Source organism: Macrotis lagotis, chromosome 4 (genome assembly GCF_037893015.1).
Source record: "Macrotis lagotis isolate mMagLag1 chromosome 4, bilby.v1.9.chrom.fasta, whole genome shotgun sequence".
In the NCBI taxonomy this organism is placed as follows: Eukaryota; Metazoa; Chordata; class Mammalia; order Peramelemorphia; family Peramelidae; genus Macrotis; species Macrotis lagotis.
This window is the reverse complement of record NC_133661.1, coordinates 142,268,630-142,285,978: the sequence shown is the minus strand read 5'-3', so window position 1 is coordinate 142,285,978 and position 17,349 is coordinate 142,268,630.

Below are 17,349 nucleotides of genomic sequence, written 5' to 3'. Positions count from 1 at the left end.
AGAGCACCTAAGAGACAGTCCTCTCCTGTCACCATCTTGGCTCTGCCCCCCTCTATAGGTATTTTGAATGAAATTTCTTTTATAACATTTGGCACAGATTTTGTTGGTACTATACAGATTGATGATTTTATGGTTTTATCTTATTTATTGCTGTTTTATTGAAATTATTAATCATTTCAACTCATTTTCATTGAGTATAGGATTCCCTCTGTAAAGCATCTGTGAAGTGATAATCATCTTGTGTATTTATTACCTCAATTTATTTTTCTTGTCTAATTGGACATTCTTGCTTTAACCTTATTTTTATCAGAAAAGTCTGTAGCATTTCCTCTTTACAAATAATATATAATCTTTTTAATATATTGCTGAATTCTTCACTAATATTTTATTCTCTATTTTAAGTGGTATTCATTAGAAATTTTGATCTATAGTTTTTTTTTTTCTCTGCTTTGTCTCTCACTGGTTTACATAAAAGGAGCATATTTGCCTCATAGGGGTTTAATAATATCCCTTATTTCTCTATTTTTACAAACAGTTTATCTAATATTTGATCTAATTATTCCTTTATAGATTCACTTATAAATCCATCTTGTCTTGGGCTATTTTTCTCCTTTGGGAGTTCCTTTACATATTATGCAATTTTTTTCTGAGATTAAATTCTCTCCTTAATGTTCTGTTAAATTAAAATGTTAAGTTAAAATGTTCATCCATTTCCTGGAATATTTTCCTGAAAATTCAGGGTATTTAAAATTATTATCTTTCTCTCCAAACCCTTCTCTCTCCAAAACAGTTTCCAATCTTATTTTTCTATTTTTCAATCAATTCAATAATTTTTTTTCTTTTAAGAATGTCTATTTTTGTATTTGTATATTGTATTTGTTGCTCTTCTAGTTTGTTGAGTACTATGACCAATTTATTGAGCTGAGATGCAACAAAGTATGGATCAATTCTCTGCTGCTTATAGATATTTTGACCTAACAATTAACTTAAAGAAAACTAAGGTGCTCCACTAGCCAGCACCATACCATCTATATGTAGAACCATTGGTTACAACAAATGGAGAAGTTTTGAATACCATGGGTGAGTTCCTTTACCTTGGCAGTATACTTTCCAGGGATTAACACATTGGAAATGAGGTTGTAACATATATTGCCAGAGCTAGTTTAGTGTCTGGAAGGTTCCACAGGAAAGTGTGGGAGGGAAAAGACATTAGACTGACTATCAAATATCAAACTGAAGGTCTACAGAGTCATTGTGCTGATCTCATTGTTATATGCCTCTAATACCTGGCTAGTATACCTGTACCATACCAGGAAACTGAAGAGTTTCTATTTAAATTGTCTTAAGAAGATCTTGAAGATCACCTGGCAAGATAGGATATCAGACACTGAGATTCTTTCTCAAACTAAAACTGTCAAGCATTCGCACTCTTCTGCAAAGACTTAAACTTTGATGGACTGGCCACATTGTTCAAATGCCACATGTTTACTTGCCTAAAAGATTATTTGGCAGAGAACCTGTAAAAGTCAAGTGTTCAAATGATAATCAGAAGAAGCAATACAAGGACACTCTCAAGCACTCTCTAAAGAACTTTGGAATTGATTATGTGACATAGGAGACCTTGGCATAGGACTGCCCAGTATGGCATGCCCTCATCAGAGAAGGTGCTGTGCTTTATGGGCAAAGCATAATTGGAGTAGCACAAAAGAAATATGAGATGCACACATTTAGAGAACCCACCCCAAATGTTCACATGGGTAATAGATCATTCTGAGGCTTGTATTGTTCTGATGAGCCATAACTGAACCCACTTGATTCTAACATAATGGTATCATTTTGGTTCTCTTTGAGAATGAAGAGCAACAACTACCATCTTATGCCATATATGTACACATATACTAAGTACTGACACAATTAATTATGCCTTTAAGCATAATATGGTTTTCCTGCTTATCTCTTTTAAATGTATCTATTTTACTACTGTCTGATCCAAATTCATTGTTGACAACACTGCTTTTAAAAAATTCATTTGAGACATAATTAATTCTTTTTCTGACCTTTCATTTTAGTTTTGTTTTTTGCAAACAGCTTACTGTCAAACTCTTCTACCTAACCCATTCTATTACCCTACTCCATTTTATGGATGAGTTTATCCCATTCATAGGATTATTAATTGTGTCTTCTCCTCCATCATATCCTCTCTCTCTTTTTACTTCCACCACCTTTTTATAAAGAAAAGAAAGATAGAAAAGTAATGAAATGTGACCCACATTAGTATTATATAAGTGAAATAGTAATATATAAGTGAAGTGGTCTCAATCCTCCAACCACTCTACCATTCTCTTCACAAGCCCAGACCCCAATTAACAGTTTCTTTGCTTTTTAAAAAAATGTCCTTTTATTCCTTTTTTTAATGATCCATCTTATAAAGCTGAAGTTTGTTTTGCTTGTAATTATTCCTTTTTTCAACTCTACAGTCTCTTTTAAACTCCACTCCTTTCTCCTGTTCCTGCCTATTTCCTGGTAGAATTTAATATATTTGTTTGTCATGCTTGTTGAAGGCTTCCTTTGCATGTGTCTTCAACTATCCTTTCCCCAGTTCAGATGTAAATAACACCAGCCCAATTCTTCCATGCTTGTTTATTTTCCTCACTCATCCCAGTTTTAAGATTTAGTAAACTCTTCCCTTTTTTCCCTCATTTTTTTCTTAGTTTATTCCTTTTCCTTTCCTTTTTAAAATACTAACAAAACAGAAGAAAATCTCACGTAGATCATGTGCTTGTTTTCCTTCATTCTTTACAGGACTCAGAAGGGACACTTGTCTTTCACCCCTAATTAGAAAGTGAGGCCTTCATCATCATGTTTTATTGTTGCTCGGTCACTTTTTTGTTGCAACTGACTGACCCCATTTGGGGTTTTCTTAGGAAAGATAATGGTGTAGTTTGCCATTTTCTTCTCCAGGTCATTTTACAAATGAGGAACTGCAATAAAGAGGACAAGTGACTTGCCCAAGATCACACAGCTAGGAAGTAAAACTAGAACTCAGGAAGATAAATCTTCATGATTCCAGATCTCGAACTCTATGCCTCTCTGTGTGATCTCTGGCAATGGCTTAACATTTAACCTCTCTGGGCCTCTCTTCATCAGTAAAATGATTTGATTGGAATCCATGATTAATTCATTCAACAAATCTTTATTTTTAAACAACTTATAGTGCTTCACACTGTGGTAGGCATTGAGGATATCTTGCCCTCAAGAACCTTGCATTCTCCCAGGGAAAAACAGCATGTCTACACATAAGTAAACATAAAATGTATAGGAAGTAATCTGAGGCACCACAAACACCTGAGGGTCCAGGAATGAGGAAACACTTTGAATAGGAGATAGTACTTGAGCTAAGCCTAGAAGAAAGCCAGAGATTCCAAAGGGCAGAGGTAAGAAGGTAATGCATTCTAGTCATGAAGAAAAGAAATGGCTTGTGCAAGGAATAGCAAGTATGCAATTTTGACTAATGTATGAGGTTTTGTTGTTGTTGGTTTTGTTCTGCTAACGTGTCTAATACATGAATGTGAATAATGTATGATAAGCTGGAAAAATAGGTTGGGGTCAGGTTATGAAAGATTTTAAATACCAAACAGAAATTTACATTATAATCTAGAAGCAATAGTGAACCCCCTGGAGTTTTATGAATAAGGAGATGATATAGTTAGAGTTTATTTTAAAAAATTCTCCAAGGTCTCTTCCATCTCAGAGTTCTATGATTTTATGGAAAGTAAAATCAAGCAACCATATTTTTGAGCACTTTCTTTGCTACTTTTTTTTTTTTAGGTTTTTGCAAGACAATGGGGTTAAGTGGCTTGCCCAAAGCCACACAGCTAGGTAATTATTAAGTGTCTGAGGCCGAATTGGAACTCAGGTACTCCTGACTCCAGGGCTGGTACTCTATCCATTGCGCCACCTAGCCACCCCTCTTTGCTACTTTTAAGTGCTTATATTCTGTGATTCTATACTGTTCCAGACCCTATGGAAAGTACTTTCAGAAATACATCCTCAAGGAGTATATGGTCAATTTTGGGACATAAGAAATAAATGCAATAGTTGGGAAATAAGAAACTTCCTTACTGCTATGAGTATCTGTGATTTTATTAGTATAGTTAAATAAAAGTTCAATGGTTCAGTGAAGAGGTCTGAATTTGGAGTCACAGGTCTTAGGTTCAAATCTTACCTTTGTTATTTCATTACCTAAATGCTCTGGGCAAATCATTTAACCTCTGTGGGCCTGGAAACCTCAGGTATGAAATGAGGAACCCTTAAATCCATGATCCTATCATCACATAATCCTATATACATTAGCAAACTACATTTTTAAGCAACTTAGTAGAAGGCATTCATGAATTATTGTAGTTGAAAAATTCATCTTGTGGTAACCAAATTTCTGTCTATGAACCTCTCCCCAAACACGAAGTCCATTGCCAAACCAATAATGGAAACTTCTCTTGCTCAAGAGGACTTTCTAAACTTTGAATTCCACTAGCATCGCCTTTGAAAAGCCAGGGTCCCATCAAAGTCATAAATAGTCAGTAGAGCACTTTTGTAGAGATTAAATAATAACACAAGATACAATACAATACAATAGATGTTGCAAGGTAGTAGTTTAATATTTTTTGTTTTAATAACTATCAACAAAAAATAAAAATTGAAATGAACAAAATAGAAATATCCTACAATGAATTGAATTGTATGAACATTTATTAAAATGCCTACTGTTTGTTAATTGTGCTGGGAATACAAAGAAGGAAAAGAAAGACAGTTCTTGCCCTCAAGGAGTTTATAATCTAACAGGGAAAAGACAGCATACAAAAGGAAACTGGAAAGGAAGAAAGGAACATATTAAGGGGTAGTGGGAGTTGGGGCAGGGGAGCTGTTCCATGGAATTGAAATCAGACAGAGCAACAGATGAAAAATGGAGTAAGTTGGAAGTTCAAGTACTGTCCTTTATACAGGAAGGCTTTGGGAGGACGTTAATACTCTACTCTCTAACCCTCCAATCAGAAGGGAAAAAGGCCTGAGATTGGTGATATCCAAGACTTGTGTTAGCAGCATGGTGGTGAGGTTAGAAGTGATGAGTTTATCTTGTTCCATGGAGTTGAAACCAGGAAGGGATGTAGATGCAAAGTGGATAAAACACAAACTCTGAATTATTTATCTTTGTTTAAAAGATACACATCAAGAAAAACAACCTAGTCTTCTTGATTTTGTAGGTATGAAAATAATTGCAACATGAATATAATAGACTAGAGTTTAGACCAAGAAAAAAATCATTGTAGACAGGTACGGTCTGGGAAGACTTCATGAAGGGGAGAGGTAGATCCTAAAGGATGGAAATAAAAGGTATTTCAAGTGAGAGCAATAGCCATAACCCCCACACCTATCAAGAGAATTTCTTCAGTAGAAGAGTACAATTTAAGATTGAAAGTTAGTCCAGAGTCAAGTCATGAAGGGCTAAAGAATCCAGATTAATACTGCTCATAGTGAGGAACTAAAATATAAAACATAAAATGAGAACATTCCATTGGATTTAGATTTCTAAAAAATGCAGTGAGAATGAAGTCTTCCTGTTACATGAACATAGACTAAAGTTTGGAATCATCATCATCATTATCAATATAACTAAGATTTATAGCACTTTTAGGTTTACAAAACATTATATAAAAACTACTTTATCCTCACAGCAATCTTGGGAAGTAGATTTTACAGATAAAGAAACTGAGGCAAACAGAGTTTGCTCAAGGACATAAAGCTAATAAGTGTCTGAGACCATAGTGGAACTCTGATCTTCCTGATCTCTGGTCCAGCATTCTATCTACCTACTGTGCCACTTAGTTGCCTAGAAGATGACAGATGCCATATGGGTAGATTGGACATTAGAAGACTATCTTTATCTTCTAGGGTATCCAGGGGAGTACATATATATTTGTTTTGGAGATGAGGTTGGGACAATGAACACTTAGAATGAGTAGGAAGGAAACAAAGATTATCCTCAGCAACACTCTGCCAACTTTATCCAAGGACCTCTTCAAAAAACTATTATGGGGATTAGAAGGGGAACAGCTGCTACTCTGGACCTGGGATACTTTATAACACTCATCCATTTTCAGAATGTTATTCCACCACTGATAGCTCTGGGGGGGGAACATGAGATTTCCAAGCTGTTTCTTGACTGCCTGGACTCTTGTTAAATTATCCTACACCACATGTTGAAGATAAGCTGATAATCAGAGATGGGACAGCAGGGCCATTGGCACAATGGAATCACAAGGTCTTTATTCCTGTCTAACACCCCCACCCCCCATCCCACCACCCCACCCCCAAAATGGCTAAGTTTAGAACAAGTTCCTAGAAAGTTGAGACATAATAAAGGTTGTGATGAAAGACCCATTTCATGAAATATGCATGAAATAATTTAGAAATTAAATAATTGTTAGTTCTCAGTTGGCCAGGGAGAATGTGAGGGAAGCCCTTCACAACTGTTCTCTGACTTTTGAAGATAATTCGGTATGAGATAGGTTATTGTTATCGATTAAAATTTTTTTTAAAAGGTCTTGGAAATTTCATCTAAACTCTCAACATTCTAATTTGATGTTTTTTTTATTGTTGTTAACATCACTACTGAAATATTATCATTAATCTTTTGAGGGGGAAGGGGAAGTGCTATGACTTTATCAATATAGGAAATTCTTGTTGTGGAAACTCCCTTCAGTGATAGAGATCAGCAATACATATATCTGTAATTTATAGCCTCAGAGCACATGACCCAGAGTCCTGAGATTTTAACTAATTTATCCATGATCACAAAGATAGAATAAGACTGGAACCTCCTGCTTCCTAATTGTAAGGCTGGTTCCCTCCTTACCATATACTAAGCTTCCTTTTATTATTATCAAAAACAATCAGTATTTAGTTGGACTCTAGAAATTGATGCTTTTGTTCCTCAGAGACAGGGAAGTTCTCAGTGTCCTCTGAACTCTCATGATTTCTTCAAGTGATTTGTTCCAAGAACAAGACACAGATTCCTAGAGAAGATTTTTTCTCAGTAGTCAGCTGTTGGCTAAGTAAATAGAAATCTATTTCCATGAGTAAATGTTCCTTTTTTGGTGACTCGACAAATATGTAATTCAATAAATGCCTTTCTTGGCTTCCTTGGCTGATAAGGGCCTTTCCTACTCCAGGATTTCATGATTAATGGAAACAGTGGTGCATATTACCTCAGAGTAACTTATTTGAAACATTAGACTATATTATATGATATAGAGAGAGGCTGCATGACCTAACTAGGAAGAGTTAGTTTTGAATAAGTCCTTTGACACATAAAGACAAGGCAAAATTATTAACCCTCTCAGTACTTTAGTCATTCTATCAACTCAATTAGAAGCAGATCTTAGTGGACTGAACATTGACCTAAAAAAGTACAATTAATGTTTTATTTTTGTTTTATTTATTTTGTCAAACATTCACAAATTACTTTTTAATGTGCTTCTCTCATTTGGAAGTTTAGCAGTTCCTGAAGCCAGCTTTGGGGGATTTTCTTTAAAAAGGGCAAATTTCTTTCTTTTTTAAAAAAAATTATTTTTATTTCTTTCTTTAAATATTCCTCAATTATAGGTTTAAAAAAACCCAAAACCTCTTTGTGAACTCATTTTGGGATTTTTTTTTTTGACAAAGGTACTGGGGTGATTTGAAATTTCCTTTTCCAGCTCATTTTACACAGATGAAGAAACTGAGACAAACAGGGTTAAGTAACTTATTGACAGCACATAGCTAGTCTTTGAGGTTGCATTTAAACTCAAGTCTTCCTTACTGAAGACCTGGCACTCTATACCACTGACTCTACTGATTAGAGAAATGAAACATTAAAATAACTGAGATACCACCTCACACCTCTCAGAATGGCTAAAATATAGAAAAGGAAAATGACAAATGCTAAAGGGGTTGTGGAAAAATTGGGACATGAATGCACTGTTGGAGTTGTGAACTAGTCTAACCATTATGGAGATCAATTTGGGGCTGTAAAGGGCTGTAAAACTGTGCATCTTTTTACCTAGAAATAGTACTGTTTGGGCTATATCCCCCCCCAAAAAGAGGAAAGAAACAGAAAAAGGACTTAAATGTACAAAAATATTATTTCTCTCCAAAAACAGAATTGATAGAGTCTGAATGCAGATCAGAGCATACTATTTTTCACTTTATTTTTTGTGGGGATTTTGTCTTTTTTTTTCATAACATGATAAATTTGGAAATATGTCTTACAAATTTTATATATATATATAAATCTATTTTATATATGTTTTATATATATATGACATTTTATTAAGTAAATTTGTGTAAAACCACAATGTCTGCAAAAGACATATATATATATATATATTATATCAAATTGCTGGGGGCAACTTTCTAAGATTATGAACTGCAAAAAAAGATGCTGACCTATCTTGGGAGAAGAAGCTTCCTTACCTGAGAGCTCTGATGTACCTAGGCCATGGCCCTTAGTTTTCTTCCTTGGTCCAGACAGTAAAGTGGCATATTGTCCTTCATGAATTTAGAAATAATAAAGCCATCTAAGATTCCATCTGCTTTTCATTATTACTGTGTGCTAGCAAATTTAAAGAATGGCAGTGACAAAATCCTTTCTCTCAAAAAAAAAATCTTTTGTTCAGCTAAGTTCTAAATAATTGTTTCAGAACTTGCTTCAGTTCAGTTGTCTCCAAACCCTGTGGCATTGTTGTAGTCATTTGTCAAAATAATATTTATGAATTAATATTAAAAGAGTGATTTTAAAGACAAAGAAAGAGAACTCAAGTTAATTCAATTCGGTCATTTTCTGTGTGCACTAGAATTTTTGATTTATGTTTAAAATTAAAACAGGGAAAAGTAAGAATTAAGAAAAATAATTTTTTTTGTTTGATAAAGGTAAATTTTCTTTTTATAGCAAATATTTTTCTGAATTTGGAGAATCCTTTTAAAATGGAAATTAATTCTTTTTTTGTTGGGAGCCAGGGTTTCTAAGCTGTTTGACACAGTCGCAGCAAAAAGACTCAAGGCAGTCACACTGCCTGATGGAACATTTCCTTCATATATATATATATATATATATATATATATATGGATTTCATGCATACCAATATTTGTAGGTTTATTATTGATTACAATATTTACTCACCCTACTACTGGAATGACTATAAAGGAAGGATTTCAGAAAAATTCCTTGAATAAAACAGATTGTAAACTCTGTCCAAATTTAACAGGACTGCCTCTCTCTGAGGTATACAAAAGGCTTCAACATTATGAAATCTCTGGAAAACCCAACACTGGGAATTCCAAGGAGATGTCTGAATATATACAGGGAAAACAGATACAAGATGGATCAGATAGAATTCCAGGGAAATTAATAGTTTTTCCCCCTTACCATACACAGGAATATATGAAAAAGATGGTGAGACAATAGTTAGTATAGGTGACCAATATGTGAACTCCAGCAGCCTTAGTTTCATGGGAAAGAATAAAAAAGCCACAGAAACTGTGGTTTCTACCAACAAGGCCTGAAAGAAAAATTGGTTATTGTAAGAGTTAACGGATGGGTGGACAAGCATAAAGACCCTCACTATAGATTGTTAAGGAAGTATATCTAAAAACATTACCTACACAAAAAATATAAAAAACTTTCCATTAAAAGAACTGTTTAATTAATAACTTCAAATGAATTAACAATTATACAATGTAGTAATAAATAAGGTAACAGACAGGTTAAGGTCATCATGGTCTGAGTAGGAATAAGAAATCAATTAACTACATGATTATTACTTAAACTTGTAATCACATGATAAAAACTTGTAGCCATATGAACTATATGATTGATGATGAAAATTGTACACTCTTGTAACCAAGGAAATGATCTCAGCTTGCTTGCTTGAAACATACATGATTCTAAAACTATAAAAATAAATCCAAGCAGCTGACAGTCAGTCAACCTGCTCCTGCCTTTACCCACTTGTTGACTCAACTCATTTCGCTGACTCTATCCCTCCTGTCAGGTTCCAAGGACCCTGCAGAGGCTGGACCCCCCGCATCTTTTAATTATTTTGAAACTAAAAAAATGCATCAAGAAAATAAAACATTTTATCAGTGATCAGATTTAGTAGTTGCCTAGACTGTGCCTTTTGCACATTGTACCTTTTGCACAAGACATTGGGGTTTTATTCAAATTTTCTTATAAAATGGCATTTTTAATGAATCTCTGCCAAATTTATCCTTAGCAATTTGTATCTGTTGCTTCATGTGAAAGAAACTTTTTTAAAATTCAAATGAATTAAAAACAATTCTTCTGGCACTATGAACAAAGGTAGATAGACAAATCTGGTAGTATTATCTATTGAATATAAATATGAGAAGATCAATTTTGATGGTCATTGACAAGTTTGCAGAAATTAAGGCTCTAGAATTGCTAATATTCATTATTTGACAAATCAATATGAAGCTAAAATTTTCCATTAAAATATTAATATAATTTAAATAATCTATTATTTTTTCATTTTTACTATAATATTTTATTTTCATATTTTTAAACTAGCATGATTATATATGTAAATTTGAAGAGAATAAAATTTTCATTGTTTATATTTCATTTTTGACAATTACTATTTTTCATTTCATTTCATCACAATTATGGAAAATCATTTTCTTACTTAGAGGAAAAGTGATATTAAAAATTTATCTGCTCTAAGCATCAAATATGCTGGGTAAGATTTCTTAAGAGATCCAATTCAGTGAAATCACAGGTTTAGTGTCTATCCTATGCCTATTTAGGTTTGGTCAGACTCAGAGCTGGCTTTTAACTTTAGGATGTAGGTTCATTTGAGGGCTACTTGGAAGGTTTTTCGAGTGAGACCTCCAGATCTATGACTCTCTCCAATTTTGCTAGTGCTTGAAATTTCTTTGACAAATTTTTTAATCCCTTAAAGCTTAACATATAAATATCCATGACATTTAATATATTTACTTAAACTTATTCACTGGAAATCACCTTCAAGCTCATCTTTCATTCTCTACTCTTCCTCATTCCCCTCCCTTCATGCCAATCAATTGCTCCTTCTCATTTTCTACTTCCCTTTGTTTCAGTTAACTATGAATTTTTAACAAGGGTTTTGTTTTTCTTTTTTTCTTAATTGTCAGGGAGGGAAGAAGTAGGAGAAAGAGATAATAGATTTATGTTCTTTAGAAAAAAATAAATTAAAAAAATTCTATCTCCACATCTCTTACTTATTTCCTTCCTATTCACATGATTACCAACTTATTTCAGGATTCTTCATGTCTCTCAGATCATCTAATTGTCTTCTAATTAGTCTTCTAGCTTTTAGTTCCACCCCCCCTTCAAACTTGTCTTGTCATAGATACCGAAATAATTTTCATAGTACAGATCAGATCAGATCACTGTCCTGGTTCCTATTGCAGCACAATTCCTTGTATATAATCATTTCATTCATTCAGTTGTCTGTTTATGTATTTAAGTATTTGTTTATTTATATTTGTGTTCATTTTGAGGGACTGGATCTTTCTGTCTCACCAGGGCTTGAATAGAGTTACCCAACATTGTTGGGCCTTGGGAGAGTTCTGACAAAAAGTGATCTTCTGGAGGAGGAAATCGTAAATTACTCCAGTATCTTTAACAAGAAAACTCCATGGGTAGTATTAAAATGAGATGATATCTGAACATGAACCCCTCAGGTCTGAAGATGTCTAACATAAAGGCCTGGCATACTATGGTCCCCAGAGTCATGAAGATTTGGACAAATTGAATCATTGAATAATGACACTGTATTGTACTTGGTGCTTTATACATATCTCATTTTGATCTGCATAGCACAAAACAACTCTGGGAGGTGAGTGTTATGATCCACATTTTTACAGTTGTGGATACTGGGGCAGACAGGGATTAAGTGACTTATCTAGGATCACAGAGGTAGTAAGTTTCTGGGGGTAAGATTAAAACTCAGGTTTTACTGACTTTGGGTCTAGTACTTTATCTGCTTTAACACCTAACTGCAGAAGAAGTTCAACATGGCTCTGGGGAGAGAGGTGGGGAAGGCTATCAGACTTGGTGTAGATACTATATTAGCTTTAACTTTGCTGTAACTCAGAACTCCTGAGCCCAAGCAATCCATTAGCTGTGGATTTACTTAGTAGCAAGGATTACAATCTATAAACAGGAATATAGTGTTAAATGTTTAATCTCTTGGGGTGGGGGGGGAATAGTATGTACATACACTGTTAAGCTTCCGCACTATTAACACTTTCTTAAATCAAGACCTGATTGGTAGCTATTGAGAAATTTGTGAGGTATGGAAGACACATGCTGAAAATTTAACAATTGTTTCTCCTTTTAGAGAGAATCACCCCAGGCAGAAATCTAATAAATTAATAAATAATTTCTGGATTAAATTCAGACTAAAATAAAAGTGAATAATATCAGAACTTTTATTGGTTATGGGTGAAATATGCAAGGGAAATGGAGTAGGGGAACAAAAGAAGGCAACAAGCATTTATTAAGAGTTTACTACATCAGAACAACCTGAGTTCAAATCTGCCTCAGACACTTGATACTTACTGGCTGTGTGACCCTGGACAAGTCACTTAACCCCAACTACCTCACCAAAAAAAAGTCCAAACCCTTCATTTTACAGATAAAGAAAATGAGGCTCAGTAGAAGTTAAGTGATTTTCTCAGGGTCACACATTTGGTGTCTAAGGTCATACTCCAGCCCAGGCCTTCATGACCCCAAGCCTTAGCATCCTATCCATTAGTCCACACCCAGTCTAAAGTGTAAGCCCTTTACAAATATTATCTCATTTGATCTTCACAATAACCTGGAAGGTTGGTGCCATAGTTCCATTTTACAACTGAAGAAAGGTAACAGAGAGAATACTGGGCAGGAAGACTCATCCTCATTGGTTCAAATACAACCTGACATTTACTAGCTATGTGAACCTGGGTAAGTAATCCTGATTACCTCAGTTTCCTCATCTGTAAAATGAGCCAAAGAAAGAAATGGCATACTGCTACAGTATCTTTGCCAAGAACATCCTTAAATGGGGTCACAAAGAGTCAAACTCAACTGAAATGACTCAACAACAATAACATAATTGAAGAAAAGGAGGCAGATAGAGGCTAAGTGATTTGTCCATGATCACATAGCTAATAAATGTCTGAGGCTAGATTTGAATTCCAATTTTCCTAACTCTTCACCCAGGGCTATTTCCATTGCCTCTTCATGGAGGGTAAGGACCTTAGGGAGATTGAAGATAAATTCCTCTTACTATACAAGCCTGCCCTTAATTGAAATTAGTTTGCTTTTGCTGAACTCACTGAGCAATGGATGGATGACATTGCAGCATGCCTGTGGTTAGAGAAAAACCATATGGAATTTAAAATATGAAGTGGATAGTCCACCAAATAGATCAGCCATCTGTATAAATGAGAGTCGAGTCCATGCAGCCTCCATATAGTCTTCAGAAGGGCAGTAAGCCTCGAATACAAAATACTGTGTGTTTCTTGTTTTTTATTAGGTATTAACACAACTATATTAGGATAGCTGGAGGAACCTCAATTAAACTCTGAAAAATTTCTTGCACTTTCTGCACAAATTTGGGGCATATGGGGAGGGGTTGGGAGAAGAAGGGACAAATCCAGTTGTCATAGGGAGGAGAGTTCCTCATCTTTTCCCAGCAGCTCAATCTTAGTGCTTCAAACAAAACCAGATGCCCTGAGGCTATCCCATCAATATTCATGGCATTGAATTAAAGATACCCTGGAGAGTTAATCCAAAGGTAGGAAATCTCTTCCTATCAGCAGTATCTCTTACATGCTTAGATTAAGCACTCAGATCTTTTTACTGGTGCCAGGAAATTTTGTTTGCAAAATAGAATAGATTTGAGCATTTGTTTAAAAAAAAAAAAGTATTTCTGGATATCAGATGCAAGAAGGCCAAGCCTTCACATACTTAACTGCACATACACACACACAGCCTTATCTTCAAAGGGTTTGATTTTCAAGTTCCTGTAGTTGAAAGCATCCATGTTTGTGTTGTCTAAAAATGCTATGTATTTGAATTTATGTGTACTAAAGGATCACAGGCCTCTAAAAAAATCATCAAATTCCTATAGGGGCCTGAATAGTTTAGCTGATAGGACAGATTCTCAAGTCACCTTGAAAAAGTATTCTGTAGCCAGCAGGATAAAATGATAACAAGGCTAGCCACAGGCTACCCTCTAGGGATTAGAGAAGTGGGAGTGGAGGGGTACAGGAGAGGAGTCTGAAAGCTCCTATTCCTTGCTCCAAGGCTGAATTTCAGCATTTTTCTTTGACAAGGTTCTTTAGAAGACTGTACAATGGATTCCTCCTCAGGTGATTTTTAGAAAGACAGGAGAGACAGAAAAGAAGTAGGAGGTAGAGAGGGGAAAGAACTGGGTTTATCTACAGTCTATTCCCTATGGCAGGGTTTGATACTAAAATTTCCTAGAGAACATGACATTAGGTAAAATAGCCACCGGGGTAGGGAGGAGGTCAAAGGGTCCAGGAGGTAGAGCATTAAATGTTGTGTAGGATCACCCAAATGCCAATGTCCAGCAGGCAAATATAAATACAGGAATGGATTGTAGGTTCCCAGCTTGAGATACTGGCATTAGAGCGCTAGCATCTTTGCCAAGAAAACCCCAAATGGGGTCATGGAGAGTCCCACAGGGCTGAAAAAAATGATTGAATACACCACTGGAAGCTAAGGATGCAAAGACAAAAATGGAAACAGTCCCTGCCCTCAAGGTACTGCCATTCTATGGGGGGGGGGGGAGTGTATAAATCTATAAATAAAATCAAAATACTAAGACAAAAAAAAAATCTCTGGGATGGGGAGTCACCAGCAATTGAGTGATCAGGATAGGAGGTCTCATGAAGTTAAGTTAAGCTTTGAAGGAAAACCAGAAATTCGGACAGGGAGACGGGAGGAGGGAGTAAATTACAGGTATGGGACAAATTGTGCAAAATTGTGGAAATAAATAGTATTATGAGGGAATTGCTGGCTCCAAGCAGTCCTGAAACTCATGCTATCCAGAAGGCATCATGGGGCTTGGAGGAGCAACAGATGTCTGTTGTTGCCATTCACAGGCAACATTAATTGACAGTAATGACCAGGTGTGGCTCCCTGTTTAAGTAATAACAGGTTATATTTAGCTAGTACTTGAAGGTTTTTAAAGCTTTTTACCTACATCATGTAAACTGATAAGTTTTTGGAGAGGATGCCTGAAGTCTACACCATGCCCCAGGATAATAGCCAGCAGGCCTAGAACTTCCAGAAGAATCGTTATTTCTATGGGAATCATGTTATGAATGAATAATACATTTACTTAAGAATTACAATGTACAAAACATTATGCTATTTACTGGGGATACAGATAGGCAGTCCCTGCTCCCAGGAAGCTCACATTCTAATGGAGAAGACCACATATAGGAGGTTTTAGCTGCAAGTCAGCCCATGGTCTTTGGAGCTCCACAGTAAAGGAGATGGTAATGCTTTTTCCTTTATGTCAAAACAATCTAAGGACTTTGGTGCCAAGAACTTCTTTTTTTGAGTCTTCAGATTGCTCCGGCTATGCATGAGACATTGCCAGGCTATATTTCCACTGGCATTGCTTCTCAGGATAATTGCTGAAGGCACCAGGCTAGGAACATTGTTATTCCTAAGGCTGTTGAGGTCAAGGTCCTAAGCTATCCACATTGGGCTCTGAGAAGAAAATGTGATCAAGGTGCTGGTGAAAGGTGATCTGCCTGGCAGCTGCTACTTCCTGTCCCTTCTCCAGGGTTCCTTACTACTTCAGGCTAGCTTGTCTGCCTCATAGGTGCTGGTATAAACATTCAAAAAAAAGGGTCAGTAGTTAAGTAATTTACATTCTAGTAGAAGACAACACTTAAAAGGGAGCTGAAAAGGGACACCCAAGAGGGGACTTGGTAGTGAAGTCTAGAGAATCATAAGTAAAGTTGAGAGGGGAATGAAACATATTTGCTAAAGGTGTCTCTCCAAAATGGAGGCCCTGGAAGGAACTTGCCATATATTTTAACAGACTGCTAAGGGGATCCATGACTCAGAAGATTGAGAACTTGTTTGGAAGTCCTTGCAGATCACTTCTAAACCTCTCAAGCTGGGAACCTACAATCCATTCCTGTATTTCTATTTGCCTGCTGGACATTGGCATTTGGGTGATCCTATACATCAATCTCAATTTTTTAGAAGTAGTTCACTCAGACTACAAACCTCAGAGTCATTTTTGACATATTAAAATTGCATCTTATTCAGGGCCCCCTGACACAGTCCTGCTTCTCACCCAAGTCAGTATAAGTTTATTTTAATATATTTAATATAACATAATATAAATAAGCTATCATGAAGTAGCAAAAGCAAAAAGGAAGATTGATTGCAAGGGGAAACCTAAAAGTCATATATACATACATATATATATATATATATATAATCTCAGATATTAAAGGAGCCTAATTTGCAAACTATATCAAATATTAACTAAAAAATCACAACCTTGAGATGATGTGCTAAGTCAGGATAAGTTGTCTAGGCTTGGCTGACAAGGTCTTTTGTTCCTTTGTAAAATTCAGCCAAGCTCATCATCTACAGGAAAAGCAGCAGAACATCAAATGTTGCAGATAACTTTGAGATGATATAATTATGTATATTTTAAAATTTTGCTGAAGTATGCATATATTAATGAACTGATCTCAACAATACAAGTAAGAGTTAGTCTGTCCCCTACCAAAACCCTATAAAAATGAGACCTTGAACTCCTGCCTCTCTCCCTCTATCACTGGTCCATGATGACTAATGTTCCTAATCCTAATCCAAGGTTACATAAAAGACTCTCTGTGATTTTTCCCCTTCCCTATCTTCCCCATGCTGCCTGCCTTCCTCCACCATCTCATCCCCATCTCCATCCCTGTGCTCATAGCATTTGTCTCTGTATCTCCCCCTTGTCACAGTGTCTGTAATTTGCTTTTTCACCCTTGCATCCTCTGTATCTTAATAAAGTATAATTGAAGCCTTACTCCCTACTGCCATTGTGGTCTTTTCTGGAAGTACCAAAGAACTGGGAGTACCTGCCTATAAATCCATAAATTAATTAGTAATTCTACCCTTCTCTACAAACCCCTCATTTTTCCCCCTTACTATTCTTAGCAATTAAGTCATATGGGTTCTTCCTTTGAAATGTCTGCCCCATCTTCTTCTGCCTTTCCATTCTC